This window comes from Indicator indicator, chromosome Z (assembly GCF_027791375.1).
Source record: "Indicator indicator isolate 239-I01 chromosome Z, UM_Iind_1.1, whole genome shotgun sequence".
Taxonomy (NCBI): Eukaryota; Metazoa; Chordata; class Aves; order Piciformes; family Indicatoridae; genus Indicator; species Indicator indicator.
In genome coordinates, this window is record NC_072053.1 from 33,485,380 (window position 1) to 33,499,741 (window position 14,362).

Consider the following 14,362-nt stretch of genomic DNA (forward strand, 5'->3'; position numbering starts at 1 on the left):
TACCACTTGTATTCTGGTTGCTTACCTGTCTTTCAGTGCCCCAATTTAAACACACTTTTGGATCAAGAGATAGTTTTTCTCTACTACATTTTCCTTAGTGTAATTTGACTTTAAATGTTTTCTGATGTATGAGAAAATTTTGAGCCTATGGTATTTTTTTCAAGTTCCATGTTGTTTTCTCCCTTGATTATTAATATATAAATTGCAGGAATAAAAATAATTAAAAATAATTAATTTTCTTCCTCTTTTTAAAATCACTAAAATTTAAATCAGAGCAATAGTTTTTGTGCCTTCATCTCTGATCAGCTCTTCTCTGCATACTTTTTATTTCCATTTGCTTTCATTTTGAAATTGTGACTGCCAGTTGGAGAGGTTTTTTTTCTGATTTCTAGCTACAATTCCCAAGGTTTGCGGCACATTTTGTAACCTTTTGATTCCAATGCAAAGTCATCTCTATGAAAGGGACGTCATTTACAATCTCTTGTAAACTCTTGTAATAACAGTGGGGAGGAAAATAATATTCTAAGTATATTCCAGTGTTCAACAAATACATAGGTTGTATCTCAATCATGGTTGTGTCTGGAGCAGCGTAGATACCCCAAGACACAATTTAATACATCGATCTGGTTAAATCACTGGGCCCTTTCTTCCTTTTATCTTTGTTGTTGGCAATGGCAATCAAGCAAATTATGTAATTAATTTATAATGTATGTGTGTTGTATTTTCTTTTCTAATATAGTGATTTTGTTCAGTAACAACAACTGTTCTCATGCTGTTGGAATGTGCATTGAGTTTGTTTCCTGATAGACGGATGAGATGAGGAAGAGGCTGGCAGAACCAAAAGAGCAATCTGCATTCTGGAGGTAGCCGTATGGCCACTAGAGAAAGCAAAAAGGAAATCCGTCTGCATGAAAACTTAATTCCAAACTAGTATTTTAGGGGGTTTTATTCAATGGTTTTATATAGAAATGAAATATAGGCTTCTCATTGTGCAGTTTTCATAAATCAAGACATTCCTTATTTCAATCTCAAAAGTATACACCCAAATCTCAGAAATTAAACTAGTTGCAGGTACATTCCAGTTAACCTTCTAATTTTAGATTTTAATCCCAGCTCATCCATAGCTTACCAAATTTTCTACCTTAATTTTTTTTCTCCATTTTGACATGAATAATTCATGAGCTTCCGAGGATTCACAGGGTATTTCCAGTAAAGGAACAAAATGAAGATGCAGCTAGGTATTTTATGATGCAGCCCAGGGCTTTTGGAGAGGCCAAGCATATTTCTTTGAGTATGCTTGAACTCAAGTAACAGAAGCAAGTTTTTCTCTTCTCAGTTCCAAATCTTTCAGCACAGGCAGCCAAGAAGCTGCTTTTACTTTGTTTATGGTTGTGTTCCTGCTGCTCTTTTGCTGTTTGTGTCTTGCTTTTTCTGCCAACTTACTTGTCTGCATCTGCAGAGCTTATCTTCACTGTTGTTTGTCTAAAAACATGTATACATATGAGAGCCTACACATGCACACATTGTTCTACATTCAAATCAATTCCTTATCTCTGTGCTATTTTTCATACTTGGGGAGAACCCATGGGATCCTACAGCACTGTTGCTGCACCCTCAGTGTGGCTTAATTGTTGTGTGACTGATTTGCTGCAGTTTTAGCCATCTTGAACACAGGGGTCCCTCTAAATTGTTTCCCAGAATAGGCTCAGTGGAAGATAATTATCATGCCAGCAACTTCAATGAAGTGCTGCAATTGCCCACAGATCAAAGACTTGTTTACTAGGAATTTAACTGGAGAGTATTCTTTATGACTATGTCTGAGGAAACTGGATAAAACACAGGGAATTAGTTCTACTTCTGGGATTGCTTTTCAGTGAGCATGGGGCTGTCTAAATGTCACATACTTTAATGACATTTTTTAGTAAAAATTTCAAGCCAACCTGTCTAGTTCTTTTTCCCATTGAGTATCTAGTGAATTTTATCATTATTTTCATTATTTTAGTTTCAACTTTTCACTGAAGTGCAGGCGGATAGTACCTAAATATAGAATTTAGGGTCCAGACTCATCTGTGTGTTATTAGTTTCCAGATGGTTGTGGTGTGTTGAGACTAAAGAGCAGCATTACCTTGAAGTTTGCTGCATGTAGTCCTGCTTCAGCACACTCTCCCCACTGTTGAAAGTTTCAAGAGTCAAAAATTCCTTTCTTAATTTTTAGATTTTGTTTTCTACTGCAATTTTAATTTTTAAAGGAAAGCCTTGTGGGTTCTTCTCTGCTAGATCACGTATTTGCCAACTTTTATCTGTGACACACATTTGAATGTGTACAGGGAATAGTTCTCCTTCCCTAGCACAGAACACTCCTCATGGCTGAGTTTAGTTTTTCTCTGGCTCTCAAATGAAGTATTTTAGTTAGGGCAACTGATTGCCTAGCTTAGAACTAGCTTGAAACTGCTTAGACAAGCAGTCATTTAAACTATTTCACTTCCAGAGATTTAGCAATAAATATGAAATGTATATTGATTCTTGGAGCAAGTCTTACTTCTTTTTGATGAAGAGGTCTATTTAATGTATACCTCCAAAATAACCTGTTCCCTTGTGATGTTCCTTACTATGAAATGGGTTAAGTTATACTTTTCATCTATCAAGGCTAGGAAGCTTGTATTTCTGCACTTACTCAGTTTTACAGAATTTACTTTTTTTGCCCTCTACAAAGTAATGATCAGGTAGTTTTTAGATTTTGGGTTGAATGTGCCTTTGCAATGTATGTTCTTTAATCTTGTTGATATTAGTTTCAGGTTTTGAATGCCACTGAAAGAGGTATTCCAGAGATTTGCTTATTGCTATCACAACCAGAAGCTTCTCAGCCAGTGAGGAATTTGTTACATGCCCTGTGTCACAATTTTATGTTGTCATTATTAACTGAAGTTGAGACCCGATGGTAGGAAAAATTTCTCCGCTGAAAGGGTTATCAAGCATTGGATATGCTGCCCAGGAAACTGGTTGAGTCATCTTCCCTGGAGGTATTTAAAAGATGTGTGAAGCAGTGCCTAGGGACATGATTTATTGGTGGACTTGGCTGCTCTGTGTTAACAGTTGGACTCTATGATCTTAAAGGTCTTTTCCAACCTACATGATTCTATGATTTCCAGGCTGTGTTTGTATAGATGGTGATTTAGGACAAGGCTGATGTGGCCTACTTGTGTGTATGTGAATTTTTTGGGTTTTGGATTGTCTTTCTTGCTTCTGGTTGTTGCTGCCAGTCGAGTAGACCACAGAGCATAAACAGATGCAGGTGATAGCAGCAGAGGGAACAAACCTACTACAAGCTTTATTTTATTACAAGCAGTTCTTGTATAGGTGCTGAGGCACTTCTGACAGAGGTGGGCCAGCTAGTGCTTGAGCGTTAGCTGTACCCTGGTTAGGTGCTAGATTTTGTAGCAGTAATGTGGCATACTTGCAAGAATCTTTCCCAGAGTAGTGGAAGGAAGTGAAAGGGGAGAATCAGAGGACTGTGGATCTCTGATGATGCAGTTCCTAACCTCTTCTAGTTGTGTAGGTTCTGTCAGGGTCTGCTTCTTGAGAAGAAAAAACAAAAATCAGAAACTTAGAAGGGAAGGTTCTTTTCCCAACAGTAAGAGAAATTTTCCAATAGTAGCATTCTGGTTTGTTCTTTCTTACCAAAGTAAATTATGCTCTGCCCAACTCTTGCCTACTTTGATCTGAGGCCTCCAGGGATTTGACCTGTCCTTGGAAGAGAAGGACAGCATTTAAATGTTCCTTAAGTACTTTAGCTACCACTGTCCTTTGGTGTGTTTCACCTCTCACTGTGTCATAGACATCACATCTTCTGTCCATTTAGTAGGAGTAATGATGAGGATGGGATGGATCACTATAGCAGCCCTTCACTGGTCTTTCTATACGGGGAAAATTATTTCTGTAAAAAGTGATTCTTCTGGAATCATAGAAACTCAGATGTAGTGGCAGAGAAATATATGCTACTGAAGAATGATATGGTGCTGTGGAGTATCAGCGTTCTCTTTCCCACTAGTGCTTTTAAAAATAAAAATATTAAATGCTAAAATACAAGAGAGAACACAATGGAGAATTAGAATCTTATTGGCATCTGGCTCTGCAGACATTGCACTGTAGAATGGAGGTATCCGGGGATGTGAGAACAAATGACTAACTAATGTGAGAACAAAATTTCCTAACTGAATTGTAGTACTTTCTTGCAGGGAGTTCGGTTTTCCCACCAGCATTGGAGGATCTAAAATTGTTTCCATCATTTCAAGTGCAGAATGTTTATTTAATTGTTGAGATGTCCCCAAATGTACCATCCTGACAGGATGCTTCAGCTGATAAAGATGGCTGAAGACATGGTCAGGTTCCTAAAATAAAATATTAGGCATCTAAGATTTCACCGGAAAGTTTGAATACATCCTCCTGTTCTTAACAGACTTTTTTTTTTTTTAAATAAACTTTTAAAAAATTAAAATCTAAGTGTTTCTTTTCAGCCTTTTCTATAGTGTTTGAAAATATACTTGCTGCATTTTCTGCAGATTTTTATGTCTGCTGTCAGGATCAACAGGCACTATCCCAAAAGATGTCAAAACAGTCCTGAATTCACTCACTGAATTGCAGTGCTGCAAGGCCATTTGTACCAGCAGACATTTGTGCCAGCAGTAAGATTCTTGCAATACTGTGTTCTTAAGCAAGAAGTAATGTGTCAAATAGAATAAAAGAAAGGAACCAGTGAAATTCAAATGGTTTTACTCTGCATTTGTTTCTGTTAATATAGACAGATGAAGATATTCATAGAATCTAAAGGACTACATTTTTGGCTTTGCCACAAGCTGTTTTATGTATGAGCTGTATGTAATTATATTGAAAACAAACTTTGTTTCAAGAACATTTTTGGCTGCACTGTGCAATAACACAAAGGGCCTTTGTTATGCTCTCGCAGAGTTATTTGTGGATTGCAAAGGGCTTACAAAAGGACAGTTTCATCTCATGGTTTTCATCCACTGCCTCAAATTTAAATGTAGGAACTTATATTCATGCAAAACATAATTACTAATATGATCAAACAGACAAAGATTTCTGAAACTAGAAATGGGATTGCTCTGTAGATTCAGATCTGGAAGAGCATTACATATTGATGGTTTAGATCCAGGGGTTTGAGTGTGCCAGAATGGAAAATGCAACAAAAGGGTTAGCATAATTCACATCAATTATAATCATCTTCAGTTGAACTGAAAATGAGACTCTTGGTCTCATAAATGGAAAAAAAAGAAGTCACAGAGAGCAGAGAGAGCTAACTGGCTGTTGGGAAGAAAGAAATCCCAGGGCAAAGTGAGTTTGTGAACATCTGCCAGAAGCTCCTACAGGACCTTGTGATGAAGCTAGCTAAGGGGACTGTGCTTTCCTCTGAGTCACCTAGAACATCCATTACATTAAAGGATTATTTTCAGAAATTCTGCTTTCCACAGATTTTTCCTACAAGCCCTGTGGGGCTTGGGAAGCATCCAACGTCAACTTTCTGTTCTACTTCAAACTCAGCATGACTGTGGAAAAGCTCTTTAGGGCTCTATTCAGACCACTTGGTATCAGTACAGACCTTTGGTTTCACAACTGCTGTGGCATCTAGATTTAAAAGTGCTCTGTTCAGCAATTCAGAGCACTGTTTATAGAAGACTGGAAGACTCAGCTTCTAGTGGCACCAGTGGAGTAGGTATTTTATGACAGTGAAGTTAACTTACATGAACGAGTCTGAATGTAGCCCCTGTTCTTTTTCTTTGGTTTGGTAAAGGTAAAATAGATGGTCAGTAGCTGTCTACCTCACTGGGTTCCTGTAAAATTAAACACTTTAGAATAGTTTAAAAGAAGCCCTGAGATATTGCAAGAAGGGAGGTTATATAAACGTAATCCAATTATATAAGCTGCTTCCGATGAATTGCACTTTCATGACCATAACTTTCTGCTATGCCTTTTCTGTTTATTCATGATATTAGTGGTTGCATAGACTAGATGTTGTCTCAGATGAGGAATCTCAGTGTTATTTTCTTTAGTCAACAAAGAATTTTGTTTTACCTGCAAACTGCTTGCAGGTCACGTTGGCTCTATCCATAGCTGCAAACACTGAACACTTCTAAATATCAGGAGCAATTTTCTGAATGGTTTCAGAATCTCTTTACTATAGCATCTCCCTCCTTGATATTTCCAGGACTCCCTGTGACTTGAAGCTACCATCTAAATCAAGGTTCATTGTCACCCTATGAGAAATGACAACAAATGCTGTTTAGATGGAAGGAACCTGAAGATATACAAGTCCATGGGTCCTGATGAAATGCATCCCAGAGTCCTGAGGGAATTAGCTGACAGAGTTGCCAAGCCACTCTCCATGATATTTGAAAAGTCCTGGCAGTCAGGTGAAGTTCCTGGGGACTGGAAGAAGGGACACATTAAACCCATTTTTAAAAAGGGTAGAAAGGAGAACCCTGGGAACTACCAACCTGTCAGCCTCACCTCCAAGCCAGGGAAGATCATGGAACAGATCCTCCTAGATGCCAAGCTGAGGCACATGGAGGACAGGGAGGTGAATCAAGACAGCCAGCATGGATTTACTAGGGGTGAATCCTTCCTGACCAACCTAGTGGCTTTCCATGATAAAGTGACTATGTCAGTAGATAAGGGATGATCTATGGATGTGATCTATCTGGACTTCTGCAAGGCCTTTGACACAGTCCCCCACAACATCCTGCTTGCCAAGTTGGAGAGAGACAGATTTGATGCGTGGACTGTTCAGTGGATAAGGAATTGGCTAGATGGTCACATCCAGAGGGCGGTTCTCCATGGCTTGAAGTCCAGATGGAGAGCAGCGACAAGTGGTGTGGTGTCCCTCAGGGGAACGTACTGGGACCTGTGCTGTTTAATATTCTTATCAATTATATAGACATTGGGATTGAGTGCACCATCAGCAGGTTTGCAGATGAGACCAAGCTGAGTGGTGCTGTTGATATGCCAGAGGGACAGAATGTCATGCAGAGGGACCTGGACAAGCTGGAGAGGTGGACCCAGGTGATTCTCATGAGGTTCAACAAGAGCAAGTACAAGGTTCTGCACCTGGGCTGGAACAATCCTCACTATCAATACAGACTAGGGGATGAGGTGATAGAAAGCAGCCCTGTGGAAAAGGCCCTGGGGGTGCTGATGGATGAGAAGCTGAACGTGAGCAGGCAGTGTGTGCTTGCTGCCCAGAAGGCAAATCACATCCTGGGCTGCATCAAAACATGCATTGCCAGCAGATCCGGAGAGGTCATTCTGCAATTCTGCCACTTTACTCACTCCTGGTGAGACCTCACCTGGAGTACTGTGTGCAGGTATGGAGCCCTCAGTACAGGAAGGATATGGACCTGATGGAGAGGGTCCAGAGAAATGATGGTTAAAATGATCAAGGAGTTGGAGCGCCTCTGCTACAAGGACAGGCTGAGGGAGCTGGGAGTGTTCAGCCTGAAGGAGGCTCCAGGAAGACCTAAAAGCAACCTTCTAGTACCTGAAGGGAGCCTATAGGGAGGATGGAGAGAGAGACTGTTTACAAAGGCCTGCAGTGACAGGACAAGAGGCAATGGCTTCAAACTAGGGAAGGGCAGATTTAGGTTGGATATCAGGAAAAAGTTCTTTACTACGAGGGTAGTGGAACACTGGAACAGGTTGCCCAGGGAGGTGGTTGAAGCCCCTTCCCTGAAGATATTCAAAGTGAGGCTCGAAGAGGCCCTGGGCAGCCTGGTCTAGTTGGGGATGTCCCCTGTGACTGCAGAGAGGTTGGACTGGATGACCTTTAGAGGTCCCTTCCAGCCCAGATCATTCTATGAGACTATTTAATAGGCTCAGGAAATAAGTAGAGCAAATTGTCAGTTCACTGTTTAAAAGTATTCCTTGGTAGTTATTAACCAAATAACTGCTAATTTAGTTTTTAACCAAAAGGACTGGATTCTAAGGAGCTTGTAATTGTCCTGAGAGATTGAAGCCATTGTTCTGTTTTTTTCTTAGAAACCACTGAGGGGCAGTAGGTTTTCACATGGAAAACACTGTTTTTCATGTGTAAGGAAATCTTGAGATGAAATAATAAAAGGTGAGTGTCACACCTTTTATTATTTTAATTAATCCCATGCACCAGGTCACAGCAGATTATAACAAAAATGTACTTTGTGCTCCTGTAAATTAATGTGATTTTTACTGGCTTATGGAAGCTTGATCATAGAATCATTAAGGTTGGAAAAGACCTCTAAGATTCTCTTGTCCAATTGTCAACCCAACACTACAGTAATATATACCATTGGTATATACATTATCTCTGAATAGAAAAAAGAAAAATAACGTCCTGCCAGATGTGTCTGCAAATCACCTTTTATAGCTGCAGGATGCCCACAGGGTTGGATTCCTAAGTAAGTCTTATCACATGCACAACACACATTCAGGCAATACTTTTAGAAACAAGGCCAAGATATTAAGGCAAAAGAATGAAAAGAGCTTTGATTTATTAGCTACAACTAGCTAGCTGAGTAATGGAATAGGCTGAGTTACTCCAAAGTCTCTTTATGCTTCTGATGAATGATTGTTAACTAGACACCATATTAAAACATGTCATGCTCTAGCCAGACTCTTAAACTGAGCCACAACCAGCAAAGACATACCTACTAGTAAACTCAATCCATCCTTACTTCAGGTCTCTCTGCTGTATTTAGCTACCCTTGTGCCTATATGTCTGACCCTTGCCTATTCTGCTATGCCACAGGGAAGTACACAGGCCCAAAGGTCTGAAGTGAAGTGATTTAGTCTGTCAGTGTTGATTGCTCACCTGTGTGATAGCCTGACTATTAATAACCCAAGGAAATACTGATTTAGATCCATGATTTTCTGCAGGTATCAGTGAAACCAGAATAGCTAAATAGGTTTGCAGAGGATTTCTGTATGGTTTATGCATGAAACTTTGAACCAAGGGCCAAGTCCTAGTTTGACCAGTTTTCTGCATACAGTTTGAAAAGTGTTGGCAGTTACCATTTGGGCATATTCCTACCTCCATTTTATCCTCAGCTGAGGACAACTTCCTGACACAACTTTCAATAACACCTCAGAGTACTCTTAAGGTGAATATTCTGGTAAAAATTAGAAGTAAAAATCAAAGGCCAGAGTTGCTATGCTGTTGTGCCTTGGGCAGTTTGTAACAATTCTGGCCAGCATAAATGTAAAGCATGAACAAACTAGAATTCTTTACTTTTGCAGTCCTATGCAACCTTCCTTCCACGGGCTTGTATGTCAAAACTGATGAACTATTTCAATTTTCCAGACAAATGTGTGTGGTATGTGAGCTGTCCAAGCCACATCTAACACCTTTCCAATACTCCATATTCCCACATGTGGGGAAGAAGCTGGTAGGTAAGATTCAGAATTATCATCAGTATGCCACCTAAGGATTGCTTCACCCCAGGCAAACACACAGACAATCCAGATTCTGTCCCTTTGTGCTGTTGTATCACTGTGAGGAGAATGGAATAGGGCACAGACAGCTTCACAGCAGGGGCAAAAAAAAAAAAGGGCACATTGTTTTTCAGGTCAATGGTGCAAATACTAATTATCTTTAAGAGTCCTGTCTGCCCAGCAGAACCAGCAGAACCAGTCACATTAAACACAGGTGTAGCTGTATGAAAGCAGTATGGAATAACAATGATTTGTCTGAGTCAGGAATTCTTATATGAATAAATGCATCAGGAAAGGCAGCAGACAGTTTAAGGAATATAGGCTCAATTTGCTGTGAGGTTATTAGGCAGTCTTGCTAGGATCACAGGCAGAAAGGTGGTAAAGTCTAGCCTTGCAGAAAGCATTGGCTACAGTGGATGCAGCACTGCATGCCTGTCATCATCTACCTTCTGCTCTGCTTTGTGGTAGATGCAGTGTTGTACAGCACAGAGTATACACACAGCGTCTCTTTGCCTCTGTATTACTCACTGTGTAGGACTAATGCAGAAGTAGGCAGATTTAAGGACCTCTAGTTAAATTTCTTAACTACTAAGAATGAAACTTTGGAAATTCTACAGTCTATTAATGTCAGGACTTTGGAGTAGTGCCTGGAGGCAAGGAGAAGGCAGGGTTTAGATACAGTTTCAGTTTTGTGTTTGTTAACTATCTTCCTACTTCTTTCTTCTCTTGACTCTGGTGGAAACAGGACCATTTGTGTGTCCATTAAAAACATCTGTCTACATTATATGCTATATGATTTTTTTTTTTTAAATAAGAGCTGAGCTGGCCATAGTCAAAGGAAAACTTCAGTCTAGCCCTTTTGTTGTGGCTGTAAAATAAAAGACTGAAACGTTGCACAATTGGTGATGTAATTAGCTTTCACAGTTCTTGTAAAGAAAAGACTTCCTTGTTACATAAAAAATAGAGATGTAATTAAGCCTGTTCAGAAATTAATTACTCTTCTGATCTCTGTGTATACAAACCTGATAATCCATCTGAGGTTCCACCTTCCCCCATTTTGTAGGCATACAATGAGTCGCCAGGAGGCAGCATTTACATAGATTACCACAAACCGATATTTGAAGAACAATTTGATGAGATTTCAGCATACAGGAAAAATTTGAGCAGAAATTATACAGTGAACCCCAAGATTTTTAAAAGGCTTCTGCTTTAATAGCACACATCTTTGATTTTCCATGCAGCTGTAGTACTGTGATAGCAGTGAGAAGTGCTTTTTTACAGAAAGGTTTGTAGAAAGAGCAGGCAGGATCTGCTGATATAATTGAGAACAGGCAAACTTTCCTGTGTACAAGCCTTTCCTTTTACAGGAAAAGACTTCCTTTCCAAATGTGGCAGAAGAATGCTGTGTGACCCAAATAACGGTATAGTATTTTTTTTTTCACTTTTTTTCACTGCTCTACTTTTTGTTTGTTTGTTTGTTTGATTAGAAATAAAAATCAGTCAAGGCATTTTGCATAACACCTCTTACAAAGCTTGCTACTCTGCATGCCAAAAGGCAAAGACTAGCCTACTGGGCTTAACAGGTTCCATCTCTTTAGTACTCTGTTGATTTGCAAACAGGTAAATTGCAAAGCAGAGCTTTATTTGCCTTTCACCATTTACCTCCCTATTTCAGTTGTCACTTGATCTCTCTATTCAATTACACTGAAGTGATGACATTCAAATGTTTGTAAACAAACGCTACAAAACAGTCTTGAACCACCCACCAGTACTGGTTATGCCTGTAAGGCTTTTTTTTGATGGATGCATGTTTGCTATTGTTTTGTTAGTCATGAGACAGAATCATACCGCTCCTCCCTATCCCAAACAGACATTTCTTCAGTGTAGTTTGAAATTAATTTCCTAGCAACTACCCCCTACTCTTATCGCATAAAGTCCTGCTACCCAAATTTGCTTTTCAGTTCACATTTACAGCTTCACTGGACACAGAAACGCTGAGGTGAAGCTGACCGAAGTATACAGAAAGTCCATCCAGATTCCTAAAGTTGGTATGCAATTGATTGCTATTTGTCTCAGGAGCCGTGTACAAACAGAGGTACACACCACTGAGAAAATCTAATATCATGATTCTATGAGTGTTATGTCATAGAAAACTTATCCCAGTTGCCAAAAAACAAACCAAACCAAAACAACCAACCAACCAAAAAACAAACACACACACCCCCCAAACATAAAGGTAGGAAACTGTGGGAAAAGATCTGATGGAGGTTTACAATATCTGGGTTTATGATGAATCACAGACAAGGAAAGCATGAATGAATAGGATCTATTCAACTTAGAGAGAAATAAGGAATATATGCAAATCTTCAAATGTATAAAAGACTTCAGCAAAAATAAATGGAACAAATTTTTTTGTATCTGGAATGAGCTGGAAAGAAATAATGCATTTAAGTTCCACGAAGAAATAGATTAGGAAAAAATTGTTTAGTGAAGCAACCAGTCTACTGAGGTTGGCACAGAAGGTCCACCATTGTATGTTTCCAAACAGATTAAACAAATACAGTCCCTTATGAATAGCTAATCCTTCTTTAGAGTAATAAATACAGGAATGGGCCTTCTAAAGTCCCTTTCCCTTCCTATTTAAGACAGGCTTTCTAGAGAAACAAGTTTCCTAGGATCGCACTGTCACCTTGTTACATTTCTTTAACAAGTCATGTAATAAATCATTAGAAAGCTCTAACCAATCTAAGAGTTTCCTTACCCCTCACAAAGATGTTAACACAGAAAGAAATGGGAAATAAAGCTTTGTTGTGTTTGCTGCTTGGGTTTTGTTTAGTTGGGTATATTGGTGTTTTTTTCAGTTGGTTTTTGAGGGAAGTGTGTGTTCGGGTTGGTTGGTTGTTGGTTGGTTGGTTTTTTTAGATTTTGGAGTAATCAACAAAACACTGTGTCAACTTGTTTTCATTCCACTGCCAATTCATTTCTAAGCCCAGCCTGTGATATGAATCAAACGGGGTTTGTATAGCTTTCCTCTTTGGTCAGATCTTGCTTTGAATGGCTTCAAATAGCCTTTTATATATTTCTCATCACTGTCAGTGTCTGTCAAAATGTGTCCGTCTTGAAATCGGTATCTAAAAATGGATCCTTATAATCATGTTTGATCATCTTCTTAAATGCTATGGTTCTTCAGTATTCTGTGTTGTGAACTGAAATCCACTTCAATACAGATTTCTTAATGTTTGGACAGTTAAAAAAGAAAGCCAGTCCAGCTGCTTTTAGAAAATATGATGGTCAAGCTACATTCTTTGCACCACAGGCAGTGACTAAAATGGTAATGATTGTTCAAAATAGTTCTTATCAACTGTAGTTTTTATTTTAAGCCACTTTATTATGCATACGTCTTTAATGTAGTATTCGTATTTGTGGTCATCAAAGATCTGGCTTTTTTTGTCTTAGATTTTGCATTGTTCCACTTTCTGTGAGGAGAATATCCAGAAGGGTCTAGGAGAAAAAGGAGTTTAATGTAGCACATGGATGCTTTCCAAATATTCTCTGTTTCAAAACTGTCTGCTTTCTTGTCTACTTTTGCTTTTCAGGCAAAATTTCCAGTTAGTATCTATTTCAGCCTGTTCTAAGCTTTGTGAAAACAGGTGGTTTTCTAAAATCTGCTATTTTGAGATTTGTGGCAATGCATCCAAGACCCCTCCTCACCCTGTGGAGTCAGGGAAGAGGGTGAAGATCAGGAAGTGTGGGAAGAGGGGTAAGGAGGAAGGCACCTCCCCAGCTTTCAAGGCCGTGTCAGCTGACACCTGGGCTCCTTCCCCCAAGACATGTGGAAACATGATCTGTGGCATGTGTGACACAGGACATTTGGCCCATGAGCTGATACAAAATGGGTTTGCTAGAGAGCAATGAGGGCTCTTCCTGGGAATTTCTCCCCCCACACATGTGGACTACACTCTGCAGTCAAGAAGGATTCCTTGAGAAACAGAGACACTAGGAGGACTGCACACAACTGGATCCAGGGTTGTGAGTGTATTTGGCACATGACTGAGTCTCCCAAGAATACATTCTTTGTTGGTTAGGGGCAATATACTGCTCTTCAGCTATGTCATTTTCCAAATACTGATCTTCAATCATCTGTGCCCATTCCTGTAATCTGGAGATATTGTGCAACCGAGCAACAAACCTGTAAATAATAATTTATAAATCTGTATGTATACAAAAAGGGTGGCGGGATCCCTAAATTAATAAAATAGATTATATTTTGTCCATTTCCTGCCTACATCCCTTTATCTGTAACCCAGTGATAACCCAGTGTTTCCAATGACATAACCATAAATCAGCTAGTTAATTTGAAAATCACTTGTTTACTGGTTGTGTTATTCTCTTTGAGCTCTTGTGATTTAAGATGTGAAGATAATACAATACTATTCCATCATATTATTTTTTATTTATTTGATTTTTTAAAAAATTCAGAATAATCTCTTAAGCCTTCAGAGAAGTAAATCTTGTGTACATGGTATCTTGACACAAAAAAATGTGAGTTATTTAACTGTCATATTTCTTTCCTAAAAGCTCTCTGAACTTTTCTCATGCATATAAGAAATATCTGCAAGATCTCATTCTCCTTATCTCTTGATCCCACTTCTAAGGATGTATTTTCTAGTTTACATTTATTCTCTTTAAGTCAAGAAAGTGCCTGTAGGTAACTGTGTGTCTGAACCACTGGCAGCTTGAATGTCCCTGAAGCATTCCTCAACAAATGCTGAGGTCTGAGGAAGCTCCTACATAATCCCCAAATGAAAACAGATTCAGGAGTGGAAGTCTGTTGATAATGTACTTACAGATGGCTCTCTCTTACCAGAGATAGTTGAGCCAATTG